The following is a 14,493-nucleotide window of genomic DNA, read 5'->3' on the forward strand; positions in this document are numbered from 1 at the left end:
TTGGGCCGCTGGACGAAAATGGTGTTAAAGGGGCGATCAAGGAGGACAAAGCCGTAGCGGAGAAATTAAATGAATTCTTTGCTTCGGTCTTCACCGAGGAGGATTTGGGGGGGACACCGGTGCCGGAAAGAATATTTGAAGCGGGGGAGTCGGAGAAACTAAACAAATTCTCTGTAACCTTGGAGGATGTAATGGGTCAGTTCAGCAAGCTGAAGAGTAGTAAATCACCGGGACCTGATGGTATTCATCCCAGAGTATTAATAGAACTAAAAAATGAACTTGCGGAGCTACTGTTAGAAATATGCAATCTGTCCCTAAAATCGAGTGTAATACCGGAAGACTGGAGGGTAGCCAATGTTACTCCGATTTTTAAGAAAGGTTCCAGAGGAGATCCGGGAAATTATAGACCGGTGAGTCTGACGTCGTGCCGGGCAAGATGGTGGAGGCTATTATTAAGAATAAATTGCAGAGCATATACAAAAACATGGACTGATGAGACAAAGTCAGCACGGATTTAGTGAAGGGAAGTCTTGCCTCACCAATCTAATGCATTTTTTTGAGGGGGTAAGCAAACATGTGGACAATGGGGAGCCGGTTGATATTGTATATCTGGATTTTCAGAAGGCGTTTGACAAAGTGCCGCACGAAAGACTCCTGAAGAAATTGCAGAGTCATGGAATCGAGGTAGGGTATTATTATGGATTAAGAACTGGTTGAAAGATAGGAAGCAGAGAGTAGGATTGCGTGGCCAGTATTCTCAGTGGAGGAGGGTAGTTAGTGGGGTCCCGCAGGGGGCTGTGCTGGGTCCGTTGCTTTTTAATGTATTTATAAATGACCTAGAGATGGGAATAACTAGTGAGGTAATTAAATTCGCCGATGACACAAAATTATTCAGGGTCGTCAAGTCGCAGGAGGAATGTGAACGATTACAGGAGGACCTTGCGAGACTGGGGAGAATGGGCGTGCAAGTGGCAGATGAAGTTCAATGTTGACAAGTGCAAAGTGATGCATGTGGTAAGAGGAACCCGAATTATAGCTACGTCTTGCAAGGTTCCGCGTAGGAGTTACGGATCAAGAAAGGGATCTGGTGTCGTCGTCGATGATACGCTGAAACCTTCTGCTCAGTGTGCTGCTGCGCGGCTAGGAAAGCGAATAGAATGTTGGGTGTTATTAAGAAGGGTATGGAGTCCAGGTGTGCGGATGTTATAATGCCGTTGTATCGCTCCATGGTGCGACCGCACCTGGAGTATTGTGTTCAGTACTGGTCTCCGTATCTCAAAAAAGATATAGTAGAATTGGAAAAGGTACAGCGAAGGGCGACGAAAATGATAGTGGGGATGGGACGACTTTCCTATGAAGAGAGGCTGAGAAGGCTAGGGCTTTTCAGCTTGGAGAAGAGACGGCTGAGGGGAGATATGATAGAAGTGTATAAAATAATGAGTGGAATGGATCGGGTGGATGTGAAGCGACTGTTCACGCTATCCAAAAATACTAGGACTAGAGGGCATGAGTTGAAGCTACAGTGTGGTAAATTTAAAACGAATCGGAGAAAATTTTTCTTCACTCAACGTGTAATTAGACTCTGGAATTCATTGCCGGAGAACGTGGTACGGGCGGTTAGCTTGACGGAGTTTAAAAAGGGGTTAGATAGATTCCTAAAGGACAAGTCCATAGACCGCTATTAAATGGACTGGAAAAATTCCTCATTTTTAGGTATAACTTGTCTGGAATGTTTTTACGTTTGGGGAGCGTGCCAGGTGCCCTTGACCTGGATTGGCCACTGTCGGTGACAGGATGCTGGGCTAGATGGACCTTTGGTCTTTCCCAGTATGGCACTACTTATGTACTTATGTACTTATCCAAGATGTCACTTGTTACTCTTAAATTTTACGTTTACATTTTAAATACATTAAAATGTTATACTGTATCTAATGTATACGTCCTTGGGTGAATCTCTTCATAAAGGCAGTTAATAAATCCCAATAAATAAATAAATAAATAATTGGGTGTTAAAACATATCTGCTTGTGAGGTGGTCTCGTTTCTTAGACTGACATCGATGGGAGTTAAGAGTTGGGACTTACTGCATTGCAGGTCTTTTACTTTTTTTTACTTCCATCTTTTCAACTTTCTTTGTATATTTTAACTTTCCTCTTTTTTTTTGATTGTTATAGATATTGTAGAAGTATCTGTAAACCGCTCAGATCTTGCTGATGATGGGTGGAATATTAAATATTGAACAAATTTGGAAACATTATCATGCAAAAGTTCACGCGTTTTTGCCAGGAAGTCAAATGGGGGCAGCGAGTTTACAAAGTTGCATACTGGGAAAAAAAAAAAAAAAAAGAAAAAAAGAAAAAGCAGAATCATTCAGCAGTTTCATTGTGCAGTTAGGCATGAAAATGGTGATTTTAAAAAATCCATAAACCTAAGTGGCACCAATTAATAAGAGGGAGCTTCAAAAGGGGTTTCTTTTCGAAGTTTGAATGTTAAAACAAATTGAGAATTAAGTACCATTATTTCCTTAATCCCCCATTTAAAGCGTTGACCAAAATGAGCACTTTTATGCAGCCTATCCAGCTCATTTTCGAAAGAGAAGGATGCCCATTTTCCGACACAAATTGGGAGATGGGTGTCCTTCTCTCAGTGGCGTACCAAGGGGGGGCGGTGGGGGTGGTCACTCCTCTGAGTTCGTTAAACTTCGTTCATTCGCTGCAGCTCCCTCTGCCCCAGAACAGGTTACTTCCTGTTCAGGGGGAGAGGGAGCTGCAGCGAACGAACGAAGTTTAGCGAACTCGGAGGAGCAGGCGCGCGCCGCGGCACCCCCCCAGTGGCGTGCACCGGGGGGGGTGTCATTTCGCTGGAGGGGGGGAGGTGTCATCTAGCGGGGGGAGGGGCGCATCGGTGCTCCGCCCCGGGTGCCATCCAGGCCAGGAACGCCACTGCCTTCTCTCAGGGTCGCCCAAATCGGCATAATCGAAAGCCGATTATGGGAGCCCTCAACTGCTTTCCGTCACGGGGACGACCAAAGTTCAAGGGGGCGTGTCGGCCGATAATGGAAAAAAGGCCGGCCCTGACAAGCATTTGGCCGACTTTACTTGGCCCCTTTTTGTTCACGACCAAGCCTCGAAAAGGTGCCCGGACTGACCAGATGACCACAGGAGAGAATCAGGGATGACCTCCCTTTACTCCCCCAGTGGTCACCAACCCCCTCCCATCCAAAAAAAAAAATTAAAACACATTTGTTCCAGCCTCTATGCCAGCCTCAAATGTCATACCCAGCTCCATGACAGCAGTATGCAGGTCCCTGGAGCAGTTTTTAGTGGGTGCAGTGCACTTCAGAGAAGCGGACTCAGGCCCATCCCCCCATATCTGTTACACTTGTGGTGGTAAATGGGAGCCCTCCAAAACCTACCCGAAACCCACTGTACCCACATGTATGTGCCCCCTTCATCCCTAAGGGCTATGGTAGTGGTGTAGAGTTGTGGGTAGTGGATTTTGGGGGGCTCAGCACACAAGGTAAGGGGAGCTAAGCAGCTGGGAGCAATTTGGATGTCCACTGCAGTACCCCCTATGGTGCCCGATTGGTGTCCTGGCATGTCAGGGGGACCAGTGCACTACGAATGCTGGCTCCTCCCATGACCAAATGCCTTGGATTTGGTTGTTTTTGAGATAGGCGTCCTCAGTTTCCATTATCGACAAAAACTGAGGTCGCCCATCTCTAAGGTTGACCTAAATGTTGAGATTTGGGCATCCCCGAACGTATTATCGAAACGAAAGATGGACGCCCATCTTATTTCGATAATACAGGATGCCCCGCCCCTTCGCTGGGACGTCCTTAGAGATGAGCACCCTTAGAGATGGGCGCCCCGTTCGATTATGCCTCTCCACGTGTCTCTTAGAGCTGGTGCAAAGGTTGACAGGGAGGTTTTTTTGTGTATTCCCATTTTAAAATTAGAAATATATGCAGAAATATTTGTATTGCCCAAACCACACCCCCTTGAAATATCTGTATCCCGACCATTTCCACATGTAAATAGTAGTTTTCTAAAATTAACATTTATTTTATTTTTAGTATTTAGCTCATGCCTTTCCAGTGGTAGTTCAAGGTGAGAAACATTCAGGTGCAGTAGGAATTTCCCTCCCCAGAGAGCTTGCAAACATTTGTACCTGAGGCCATGGAGGGTTAAGTGACTTGCCCAAGGCCACAAGGAATAGCAGTGGGATTTGAACCCTGGTCTCTCTCAACACATATAAATGTCATGATTTCCACACGGAGCGGCTTCTTAACGACCCCCTTAGCAGAGCAGAACATTGGGCCATGAAACCTTCCAGCTGCACCTTTATTTCGGCTTCCCTCTTCATGTCCCTCTCTCCTTTGACTCAATACTCACCAGCAGAAGTGCTTGTTGGTTGATGAAGGCTTGTTGTTGTACTGCCAGCTGAGTGGGATCCACAGCAGGCAGCAGCGGCTGGGGCTGGGGTTGAGGCATCATCATTGCTGAGAGATATAGAAAAAAAATGGCATTTAACTAGCTCAGAAGACGTCTTCTCCCTTCCCCATAGAAGAGGCAGCCCTTGGACTTCAGTAGTGGCTACAGGGATTTCTTCAGGGCTTGAGACGTTCTATACTCTTTATAGACCCAACAGCATAACTCTAGCAAAGACCCATCATATTCCAGAAAAGGAATTAACAGCAGGCAGGATATAGGTCATTGCTGGATATAAATTTGAGAAAAAAAAAACACATCCATACAACTGGTAGTTATTTATTATTTCAGCTTCTATACCATCTCCCTTAAAAACTCGATGCAGTTTACAATACGATTCATAAAACAAAATCATCATGATGAAAAAAATAATACAATAATACTTCCATCTGTGCCCAGACAGTCAAGATTTATATATTTCTGGAAGGCATCATATTCCTTAATCGCCTCCAAACTCATGGGGCAGCTAAGTCTACAATGATGGCTTGATAGAACAGAATATTCTCTGTTTCAGTTATACCAATCCTGTGATCCCACCGGTTTTTGAGAATATATTCAGATCTCCTAATCTCCCAGTATTGCACTGTCCCTCCCCAACAAAGCTTTGCTACAATACATTTATCCTATAAGCCCCTTAATCCCAGATATGGGTGTCCATGTAATTCTGCACGAGAACGTCAGCTCTAATCTACTGAACCTTCTGCCATTCCGGTCTTGGATCTCTCCACGTTGAACATTATTGGGAGGTTGTGAACTGTGGATAATTGTGTCTCAGGTCCTAGGCCTCAAGAATGGCAAATGAATTCAGATCGCTAACTGTGGCTACTGTACTTCCGTTTTCCTTCTCTACTGTTGCACATTCTTACCTGGCATAGTTGCAACCCCACCCATTGTGGGCATCATTGGCACACTGCTCATTGCAGGCATTGTGGCTGGCATCATCCCACCCATAACTGGCATGGTTTGATACGCAGGTCCTTGTCCCATTGCAGGAAAACCTAGAGGGCAATGACATTGGCAGGTATTGTTACTTCTACTGCGTGATAAATAAAACTTTACCTCAGTCTACCACTGCAATACAGATGCCATCACCAGTTCCCCAATGAGTTTCCACCTCCATGCACTCAGGTTGGTTGTCTTTGCCATGCACAGATGATGTGCTATGGAAAGGCCCAACGCTGTTAGCCTGTTGGGCTTTTCCACTGTGGACACAATGACACACACAAGTAGTTGAGAGTTGCATCATGCAATAGTTAAACAGTCATTTAGAGTAATGGGATAGATTAGATAATGCCCAGCTGGGTTTCCGTGCAGATTACAGAATGGAGATAGTATTGATGGTGTTAATTGATGAAATGTGCAAGACTATTGATATGGGGGGAAAAACAGGCCTGCTGGTTCTTTTGGACCCTTCTGTTGCATCTGACACGGTTGATCATAAAAACCCGCTATCCCGTCTTGTTGGACTGAGGGTTTGGGAAGGTTCAGTTCACAGACTTGTTATTTGGAGGAAGATATTCCTCACGGATCTCCACTCTTCTCACTTCTTTTTAAAGTTTGAATGCATCTGACAGTAGCCTTTATTAAAAATTTGCGCCCCCCCCCCTCCCATTATATGCAGAAGTTATTCAGTTTTTGGCTCCAGTTACACAGGATTTGGCTGCAGTGGTGGCCAAACTTAATAGGAGCTTGGACACTTTGAAAACATGGCCAAATGGCAGCATGTTTCAGCTTATTTCAGAGAAACAGAGTTATTGTGGGAATCCCTGCAGAGATTTCGGATCTAAACTTGATGGGTCAGGATATGATGGTTTCTCACCAAGTGAAAAGTTTTGGAGTGATTTTGGACTCTGCCCTGAGACTAGAATCACAGCTTTCTGCTGTGGTAAAAAGAACAAGCTGTATTTAGTGCACCAGGCTAAGCTACCTATCTAGCCCCACAACCAGAGGCGTAGCCAGACAGCAGATTTTGGGTGGGCCTAGTCAAGAAGTGGGTGGGCACCAAATGTTCTCCTCCCCCCCCCCCCCCAATGCAAGGAGGCCAGTATCAGCAGCTTAGGAAGCTTAGACTGCTGAAGTGGAAAGCAGTGTTTTCAGCACCATCAGGGGGAGGTCTTCAGCTGGCGAAGCTTGGGATCCCCACTAGCTAGCACTAAATATGTGCTGCTGTTCGGTGGGCCTGAGCCCTAAGTGGATGGGCCCTGGCCCACCCAGGCCCACCTGTGGCTACGCCACTGCCCACAATATTTCAGTACAGCTATGCAACCTGTGGTAATCAGCCATTTACACGAAGAGTCCATAGACCGCTATTAAACAAGTCCATAGACCGCTATTAAATGGACTTGGAAAAATTCCGCATTTTTAGGTATAACTTGTCTGGAATGTTTTTACGTTTGGGGAGCGTGCCAGGTGCCCTTGACCTGGATTGGCCACTGTCGGTGACAGGATGCTGGGCTAGATGGACCTTTGGTCTTTCCCAGTATGGCACTACTTATGTACTTATGTACTTATGTACTTATGAGTGGTGACTAGAAGCTCCCTGCAAGACCGAATCCCACCTTAGCTCTGGTCTTTTCACTGGCTTCCAATTAGATTTAAAATTTTATGCGTGGTCTTTTAGAATATTCATAATTTGGGCCTGGGATATTTGCAAAGGGAAGTTGTTAAACATCAACGTTCTAGACTTTTGTGCTAGGGTCTAACAGTGAATGATGGAGTCTAAAGACTTTTCTTAGGAAACAAGTCTTTAGTGATGTGGTCTTGGAACAAGTTACCACAAATTATTATTTTTTTTTTTTAACTTTGCTGCCCTGTACATATTTTGAAGAGTTTGTGAGATGAGGGGGAGGGTTGCTATTATTTGTTGAGTTTCCAGCATTTTATACTTTTTTCTCTTGTTTTTAAGATGTTTATATGTTTTTGATAACTATGTACTGTGTAAGCCACTTTTGTATATCCATCATTGTGAAATGGCAGGTTATAAATCTGTCAATTAAATTAAGATGTAGGCAGGGCTTTTTTTTGAGGGGGTACTTGGGGGTACTGAGTACCGGCACCTTTTCCATTGTCTGCTAAAATTGACCCAAGGACCCCACGTTTTAATGAAAGAGCTCAGGCTCTACACACCAATTCTGCCTTGTCATAGGTTCTGTGACTGGTTGCAGGGGGCCTGGCTATTGTGGGGTGGATTCCTCAGTGATCTAGCATTTGAGTACCGGCACCTTTTTTGCTAGAAAAGATGCACTGGATATAGGTACTGCTCTTCAAAAGTGCAAGAGTCACCAATGCTTTTACATGAAAAGAAATAGATCACTGTAACTAATGTAGTATTGTGGTATGATAAGAAATCTCTTGGGAGAAGAGGGCTGGTCTCAGTGGTTGTTTTAAAATGGAAGTAGATATATCCTGCAAGTAGGTCAACATGGTTTGCTGAGCAAATGTTTGTTTTGAAAATTAGTAGGTCAGGCTGGTCACTAACTCAGTATCTCATATGCAGATGTGGTGACCTCAGAATGGATAGAAGAGGATGACCTCTTTATAGTGAATTTAACCCAGCTCTGAACTTTAGCTAAAACCACATAGATCAGGTTGCACATACATGTGGGAATGTATATAGATCAGAGGAATATGCTATAAATGTTTGCTGATATCTTGGACTGGCTAAAGATGCAGCTAATTGTGAGAAAAGATGCATAACATCTATGGCTTCTAGCCAATCTTCCTAAAGCATGACCCTAAAATCAAAACAGTCACATCTGCAACTCACCACATAGCAAATCTGAAATTCACAATTTATCACACTTCCAAAAGACACATCTCAACAGATTGAAATGTTGAACAGAAGCATAGATCTGTAATTATTCCATGGCCATATTTGCATTAAAAATCAAAGAACCACATACCAAACATTGATGATGGATCCCAGATTTTCCCCACTTATCCTGTTCCACAATTCAATACCTTAATAAACCCCAACTTTAATTGCCTCAGATGCATGATAAAAGCACAAATTTATACCACATTGTCGTGCCCCAGAGATTTATAAGTCACATGTCCTCTGGCTCAGAACAAAATAGAAAAAAAGGGGTACTTGCAAACAGAAACAAAACCTAAAGAAGCTTCAGACTTACTAACCCGCTGAATAGCTAGGCGTGATGGGAAATCCTGCAAGAGAGCAATGAGACATGTTAAAATGCTCCCACGTGCAAACCTGGTGGTGTACAATACTTTGGATTATTTCAACCAACAAAAATGGACACAAGTGGTGAGGATGAGAGTGAGCTTCTAGACACAAAGCTAGATGATACAATAATTCAGATGAAGAAAGAGACCAGAGATTAGGGGCACGGAAGGGTGACCATGTGTAAGAGTCTTCTGAAAGTCTGGTTAAAGGGTGATAATTACAGGATGCAGCATGCTCTGAGTATATTACACCTAGTCTTCATGGCTGACATTTGATACCAGTGAAATATCGCATCCATTTTAATATGTTACATAGAAGCATAGAAAATGGCAGCAGATAAAGACCATATGGCCTATCAAGTCTGCCCATTCCTACCACCTAATAATCCTTTCCTCTCCCATAGAGACCCACTGTGTTGTCCCACGCCTTCTTGAATTCAGATACTGTGCTTGTGTCTACCAATAATACCACCACTGGGAGGCTGTTTCAAGCACCCACAACCCTTTCCATTAAGAAATATTTCCTTATATTATTCCTGAGTCTATCCCCTTTCACCTTCATCCTATGCCTTCTCATTCCAGAACTTCTTTTTCATTGAAAGAGACTCGCCTTCTGTGCATGGAGATATTTAAACGTCTCTATCCTACCTCCCCATATGCTTTATGATGAAGACCACAGACCATTTTAGTAGCTGCCCTCTGGAGCGATTCCATCCTGTTTACATCTTTTTGAAGGTCTGATCTCCAGAACTGTACACAGTACTCTAAATGGGGTCTTCCTGCTGGCCAGTCTTCTCCCTGTGCACCCAAGCATCCTTCTGGCTTTCACCGTCACTACCTGGTTGGCTACCTTAATATCATCAGATATGATCTCCCCCAAGTTCTACTCTGTTTTTGTGCACAGAAGTATTTCACTCCTTATACACTACTGTTCCCTTGGTTTTGTTTTGTTTTTTGCAGTTCAAATGCATGACCCTGTATTTTGTTTTAGTATTAAATCTTAGCTATCAAATTCTACACCTTTTTTCACGCTTCACTAGATCCCTCATCATGTTATCCACACCTTCCAGATAGTCTACCCTATTGAAGATTTTGGTACTGGACCATCTGCAAAGATGTTAGTGATGATTTCTAGGGCTGCTCAAGAGGGCGCACCTTTGGAGCTGATGCAGTGGACAGAACATTACTGTCTGCCTTGGGTCAGCAAGACCTTTTGGAATATTCAGACCTAAAAAGAATGCATCCGCTCAAGAGTTTCCTAAGTGGCTTTTGGTTGTAGAATGCTTCATTTAGTGATTTGTCTTTAGGGCAATTCCTTAATGTACTGAAAAAAGGAGAAGACTCAACTATTTTTAAGGGTGGCGGATAGCAGTGGGAGATATAAATATATATATATATATATGAATTATGTTCATTGTTTTGGTTTATGATATGAATGCTTTCTTTCTTATTGAACATCTGTGTTTGCTCTAGCTTGTTTAGCATGGAAATAATGGGCAAATAATAAATAAATCAATGAAAACAAAATATGTAGACAACAGATCCAAGAGCTTGGGTTTGGACAGTCCATTCCTCTCTATATTGGACTCAAAATTGTTCAGACTCCTTTCCATTCTGATTTGGCAAAGGCAACAGCACTATGCCATCTTGAGCGATGTCTGGGGAGAATTCTCTAGGTCTTCTTTACTGACCTTAAAAAATAGGTGTATGAGAGGGAGAGACCAAACTCCTCTTCCCTTCTTCCCCTACTGATGTATACTGATTTCCCTTTAAACATTGCACTGACCTGCTGGAGAGAAGGCTCCCTGATAGGTTGGCCCAATCTTCCCACCTCCTTTCATCCTGGCATTCAGCATGCCTGCTCTGTCCAGTCCCTAGAAATAAAAACACATTATAGCATCAACAGGGAAACTCACCTGGCCAGATCAGTAGGAATCATCTTACTCATAAGGCACATTCCAGAGTATATCCAGCTTGCATAGATAAGAGGGGAACAGAAAACTTTAAGGCAGCAGTTGCCAGACTTGTCCTAGGGGACCACCAGTCAGTTGGGATTTAAGGATATCCATAATTAATATGCATGAGATAGATTTGTATGCAATTTATTTTATTTTTATTACATTTGTACCCCGCGCTTTCCCACTTATGGCAGGGCTCAATGCGGCTTACATGGGGCAATGAAGAATTAAGTGACTTGCCCAGAGTCACAAGGAGCTACCTGTGCCTGAAGTGGGAATCGAACTCAGTTCCTCAGGACCAAAGTCCACCACCCTAACCACTAGGCCACTCCTCCACTATGAAGGCAGTGGCTGGAGAGGTCACTCGGGACAGGCTTGGAAACTACCACTCTAAATAAATAATGGAAAGACAGGCAAAACACATAAGAACATGTCATACTGGGTCAGACTGATGGTCCATCTAGCCCAGTATCCTGGCGGCCATTTTTTTCCCTATGCAGGAGTATGATGTGAGATGTGAACCTCTTCCCTGAAGAAGGATCTCGAAACCTGGCCATGTTGGCGGAGGTTTGTTCCTGGTGAAAAATCGCTAAAGTGCTAATACATGCGCATCTCTAATGTGTAAAGCTTAAAGCTCTTTGGAATATATTTATCTATGATTGCATTAAGAAGATAAAAAAGCTCAAAAAAATATAAGAACATGGGTAGATCTATGACGATGTGTACAGCACCATGAGTATATTGGGGCGCTGTTCCCATATGGCGTATGTTGCAAGATACTCTGATGATCCCCGTTAAAAATTGAGAAATTAATGTTATTGGAACTGTAGCTCTGGAAATGTTGAATGTTGACGGTGGATGAAGCATTGTTGTATAACGCATACTCTAATTGCGAGTGTTTGGGACATAACAAATTGAGTTTATACATTTAGTCCCCACACTAGAACTGTAAGGTCTCTCAAATTAGATTGATCATATATTCCTATAGGCATCTCTAGAGTTTAGCGTGTGCTAAAAATGCAAGTGTGACTTTGTAAAAGGAGCCCATAATATATTAAAAGCAAGGCAGATGAGTGGGAAGATTTATGCAGAATTATGTAGACAGGCAAGGGGATGGGTGGACAGAAAGAGACATCGACATCCTTGGACTTACCCCATGCCCAGAAGGCAGCACTGGCTCAAAAAGATCGTCTATATACTTATTGGTTGAAGAAAATGGGAACATTTGTCCTGTGGACAGAGAAGACAACACTTGTACCCTGTGTGTACCTTAATCCCAGATTCATTTCACACAATACAAAAATATTTTGAAGTCAATGTTCAAAGGGTTTAAGTTCCTAACTTTGAAATTTAAGTTCCAAAATTGGCCTCTTGGGAAAAGGCCTGGAGCTGGAGTCCCTAAATTTGTGCTCCTAGTTTCACTAAACTCTTAAATTAAGGAGCCTAAGAGGTCTGAAACACGGGTTGATTTAGGGTCTTGGAAAAGATTAAACGTTTAGCACTGATTTTCAGCGCTAGGCACCTAACAGGCTCATAAATCTTAACAAATGAATGGCAGTCTTAAACACAAACTCAGCTTTCACAATGCTAAATTCAACTGAATTTTCAGCTGAAAACATAGACCTTTAAGTTTGGCTGAAAATAGCAGATATATTTAGGAGCTAAAGTGCCTAAGTTTTGGTCAGAGCTTCCCAAAATGTGGGTCAGGACCCCAAATGGGGTCACAAAATCTGCTTTTGGAGTCACGACCTAGGTGGGATCTCCATAGGTGAAAATACAGAAGAGAAGGACCAGGAGGAATCCCACGAAGAGGACCAATCCAACCACACAGTGAGGACATGGAGCCACTCTATGGAACCAAAAGTCCTTTATTGTAATCCAGCGAAATGTGGATGACCTGACACGGCCATGTTTTGGCATATAAGTTGCCTGCATCAGGGGTATGAACACTTACACAGCTGGTAAAGGAACAGCAATCACATTAAAACAGTACTCTAAAATACTGCTTCTCTGTATCAATTTGAACAAAACGAAAGCAGCAATATGTTCCACAACAGACTCAGCAGACTCAAGCCACCCACAAAGCTCAACTGGGAACCATTTGACCAACTGGACCAGGAGCAAAGCACTCAGAACCAGAGGCTGACAAGTGTGTCCATGACCTGCTGGAGATAGAAAATACTGAGGAGCTGGACTGAATGCCAAGAGAAATATGTCTCAGCTCAGTTTTCAATTCTATATCTCCATCTGCTGGTTGATGGACTCAACTATCCTACAGGTTCTGGAATAGCGGGAAACTATGTAATGGAAACATGAACTCATTCTCTGTGGACTTCAAATTCTACATTTGTCTCTAATACTGTTTTCACATCCCCCCACACACAAAATATACTCCTGGGTTAATTACTCTGGTATTCACTGCTGAGTAGTTGATTTGAATTCATCTCCAGTTCCACACTCTAGAACTTCTCCCAGTAATTAGGCCAACATTCACTTCTGAATTAGTTAATTCAAATTCACTCCCAGTTTCGTACATACTGTAGAACTACTCTTGGATTAATTACTCCGGTATCCATTTCTGAATTAATTTGGCTTCACTCCCCAGTTTTGCACATGCTGTAGATTAAATATAGACTACTTTTCATTCTTTTTCAGAATTATCCTTAGTACTAACTCCAAAGCTCCATTCACATTAACTAATCCAGAAGTGAAAAACATTACTTCATTGGTGACATGTAATTATTCCAGGATTGATTGGAACTCAGTGTAAGATCTCCTTCTATTGTGAACTCAAGCAGCAGTGAGTCTAGCGTGACTGAACATTTAGTACTGGATTAGAGGTGAATGTAAATATGATATCAAGTTCCATGTAAATACATTGTACCTATTGTTAGTAGAGTAATTAATGTAGGGATGAAACCACCTGTAGGTTTGTGAGCCCAGAACTGATGCAGGGCTCTTGCTTAGACTGAATGTACCTTCTAAATGCCCCTGGGCATCCAAATTCCAGCCCTCCCACCAATTTTTTTATATTCCCTCCAACCTGCCCTATGCATTTGCTTCTGCCACCATGAGAAAGAAAGCAGAGGTAGCAGTTCTGTTGACATCATCACCAGAGCCCAGAATGTCCATTTTTAATGATGGGCAGATATTGGCATGTTATTAAAGATGGACATAGAAATAGCCACCGAAGCGGAGGAACTGCACAAGACAACTATAGTAGTCACAAGTGTAGAAGAGATCAGTAGGGTTGTAGACGGATGTTCCAACAAACACTGATATGCTGTGAAGACCACAGGATATGTTTCTTGAATGACCCAACATTCAGGAGTCTGAGTGATGATATTGGTAGAGTGACTGGCAGGAGAACTGGCACACTCCTGCTTCTGCTTTCCTCTCAATAACACCTGTGAAATTCCATCAAAGAGGACAGGGAGATAATTACACAGGGGCCGATGCCTGTAGAATTATTTCCTTAGCCAAAGAATTCCACTGCAAACAGGAAGAGAGGGGGAAAAGGAGCAAGGATTTCCCTTCTCCCAGCCCATCAGATTCAAGACCTTCACTGGGGTTGGGTGCCCTCCCTCCACTGAAACCACAGACACCACCAACTCTTCAACCCAGTCATCGCCCTTGATGCAGCCCCTGGGCCAAAATATTTACCCACACCTGTTCTAGAGGCATGTGAGAAAGCAGTGTTAACCAAAAGTGATTTTCAGCTTCTAAACTGAATAAACCATGGAGCAGCCAGGCAGAATGAAAAACATTAAAGAGAAATCTTTCCGTTTCTCCGACATCTGCTCCAAAACCCACCCCTTCTCCTCACTTCTACCTCTGTGCAGAATTATACAGGTGGAACTGGAA

The sequence above is a fragment of the Microcaecilia unicolor genome, chromosome 6, assembly GCF_901765095.1.
Source record: "Microcaecilia unicolor chromosome 6, aMicUni1.1, whole genome shotgun sequence".
In the NCBI taxonomy this organism is placed as follows: domain Eukaryota; kingdom Metazoa; phylum Chordata; class Amphibia; order Gymnophiona; family Siphonopidae; genus Microcaecilia; species Microcaecilia unicolor.